The sequence below is a fragment of the Channa argus genome, chromosome 9 (assembly GCF_033026475.1).
Source record: "Channa argus isolate prfri chromosome 9, Channa argus male v1.0, whole genome shotgun sequence".
In the NCBI taxonomy this organism is placed as follows: domain Eukaryota; kingdom Metazoa; phylum Chordata; class Actinopteri; order Anabantiformes; family Channidae; genus Channa; species Channa argus.
Window position 1 is genome coordinate 27,456,331 of NC_090205.1, and position 3,400 is coordinate 27,459,730.

Here is a 3,400-nt window from a genome sequence, read left to right on the forward strand (position 1 = left end):
CATCTCTCCTCTCCTCTTACCCCGCAATTGTCACCACTGTATGTCATTAACTCTGTGTGTTCTCTCCCGTAGTTGTCTTTGTCCTTCTCTGTCCCCCTCTCTCTGTCCCTTTCTGCAGGTTTCCACTGGCTTTGAAGCTGTGTCTTACAGCATGCAGCTACTGGTCCTACCAATCTGCCCGATGTTTTGTTGTTGCTTTTTGTTGCTCTGTTCTTTTCTCTCTTCACTTTCCACACACCCCAACCGGTCGAGGCAGATGGGCGTCCACTATGAGCCTGGTTCTGCTGGAGGTTTCTTCCGTTAAAGGGAGTTTTTCTTCTCCACTGTTGCCTATGGTTTGCTCCAGGGGAAATTGTTGGGTTCTCTATATACATCTTTATAATCTCGACTTTATTCTGTAAAGTGCCCTGAGATGACTTTGTTGTGAATTGGCGCTATATAAATAAAGTTGAATTGAATTGAATTGAATTGAAAATATCCATAAACCATGTCCTGACAGGAACTTTGGTAAGTGGCCCAGTGCAAGCAGCTTTGGAGAGTACCACCTGCACAACTGCTGCAATGAGGCCCATTAGACAAAGGAAGAGGCCCAAAGAAACTTTGTCATATGGGTGGAAACCACAGGGCAGGTGGAAAAACCCTGCTAACTTGGTGGTGTCAGAGTAATGGAGGTCATCCAGAATTAAACAGTTGTGCCCAGAAATTTCACTTCCTGAGATTGAGACCTAGAGGTTGAATGTGGTGCAGAATGACAGCTAGCTTAGGGATGTGTTGTGGTTTGTGTAAACTAGCCCTATTCAAGAACTATCTATGAACCCTAATGAGTGGTCATTCAGCGTAGTGAAGAGACAATGATAATATGTCAGAACATATTTCCAATGCAACTATTTACATGAAATTAAGACCAGCCATAACAAAGCTAACAAGGTCCTAATATTAGAGTTTACAAAAAACCTGTAAATTAAATTGGAATGGTATTGGACACACATTAGGAAAAATAAGTAAGACATCTGTGAATGCGTCATTTGTTATTAAACTATCACACAATAAACATCTCATGATGAGTCAAGTCAAATTGTTTTCTAGTCCCTGCACAAGATAGTTGAGAAACATAAGAACTACATAAGTAATCATCTGAATTATCAGCTTCTAATAGATTCCATAAGCAGCACTGTCCTTGAATCAGTAACAGTATTCACAATGTTACCTCATATTATATTATTGAAACTCTGAGTTTAAAATTTAGGGTTTAGTATTGTTCTGTTTACTCCCGATAGACTTGGAAGAAGTGGCATCAAGGTTGGGTACAATACCAGCCTGGCAGTGGGGTCATTGACCTATAGGTGTGCTGATTCCTGGCTTTGTAGGCTGTCCCTTGGAACATGGAATGTAACCTCTGGCAGGGAATAAGCCAAAGTAGGTAGATCCATATCAACTAGATACACTTGGGCTCACTTTCACACACAGCACTGGTTTTGGAAAGGAACTCCTAGAGAGGGGCTGGACTCCTTTTCTGGAGTTGTCCAGGTTGTGTGGCAATGGGCAGATGTAGGGATATTCAGAAGTCGGCAGCTGAGCATTGCTGTGTTAGGGTTTTTTGCCTCCTAGTGAGAGGAAATCGCTAAGAGAAAGGCTGCGCTTATGCACCAAACAGCAGTTCTAAATATCTGTCCTTCTTGGAAACCTTTAGTGGGGTCCGTGAAAATGTACAGCCTAGGGACTTCATAGTTCTGCTGCCTAGAATAAGTATGACCATACAGATTTTTACAGCAACTGAGATACAGAAAACCACCACACAGCCTTACTAATCTCCTTACTCTTTCCAGCAGTTGATCCTTTTCATTTCCTTGTTCTTTCATTTTCACAAATGGTAAAGTGCTTGCACTTATATGGAACTTTTCTACCTTATTATCCAGAGTGATGTACAGTTGCTTCTTAATTATCCAGTCATACACACATTCAAAGACTCATGGTGGCAGCTGCTATGCAAAGTACTGGCCTGACCCATCGAGTCTAGTTTCTTCCACCAGGAAAGTTTGACAACCAACAACACCAGATATAGATATTTTTGTCTTTTAAAAGTTCATGTGACACATGACATTCCATTTTGTGGAACTATTCAACAGAGAACTTATAATAATACATTTGGATTAACATGACATAAGCAATTGAAAATGTAGAAAAATTGTTGTACAGAATAAATTGCATGAATTTGCCCAAGTATTTGCAATTCAAAATAATGAGATATTGTTTAATATGATTTGTACAAGTAATGAGATGAAGTGGAGGTTGAACAACCATTTTTAAGAATTTCATTTCTGATGTGAGATATTTACTAAAATGACTGAGAAAACTGCAATAGACTCAATACCCACTTATTTTTTATTGCCAGACAATATTTTCATCAACATAATATTTAATACACAACTAGTTATTACAATTTGTTTTGAATACAAAGTTGATTTTCAATTAATTTAATAAGAGGAATGCAAACTTTTGCACCTTTAAATTTATAACACAAACACACCTTGACCTTTTTTGGTACTTTTGATTATAAAGGAATATTTGTACCAGCTGAATGTACATTGCTATTGTGTTAGGTTTAGGTTTAGGTTTGCATCCCTCTCAAACTGAAACTGCATGTAGTGGAATGGAAACGTAACCCTAACCCTAACATAAAACATTAATTCCACAAAATAATAATATTTTGTCAGACTAATAATGATAATTGCTTCAAATGACCTATTTTTTCCCCAAACCTAAACTATGACTGTCAAACAAACAAACAAACAAAATCAGTGATTTCTATCAAAATGCAAACACTGTATATTATGCCAGAGCATGATGTCCCCTAAATTAAGAATAATTCAGTTTTATTGTTATAATTATTATTTCCTCTCATTTTAGAAGAGAAGTGAGATAATTCTATTTTCATTCAGAAAGAGACATCATACAATACATGCCTCTTTTGTACTCTCTGTGGAGCCGCTTTCACACAGCAACGACCATGATTTTCTTTCATTCTTTGTATGATGGATTCTTGTCAGTGATAAAGGGGAGTTCCACATTTCCCATGTGGACATTTATGGACTGAATGAAAAACCAATGGATTCAGGTAGAAGCACAAAGGGAACTTTTCAATGCAAAGAAAAGCTTTTAAAGTGTTAGAGCAGGAAAGAAGCTGAAAAGCCAACGAAAGATGAATAATTAGCTCAGGAAAAAAGCTTCATAATCCATGTGCTCAAAATGGAACAGCTGACAATGATAGCATTTCTCCTGTGCTGTTGTAGGGTTGTTTTATTCCTCTGAGCCCTGTGTAACTGTGTGGAGTTAAGCCACAGCAGTGGAGCATATTTACACAGATGACTGCAGCTGCATACAGTTAGAATGTGTTAGAGCG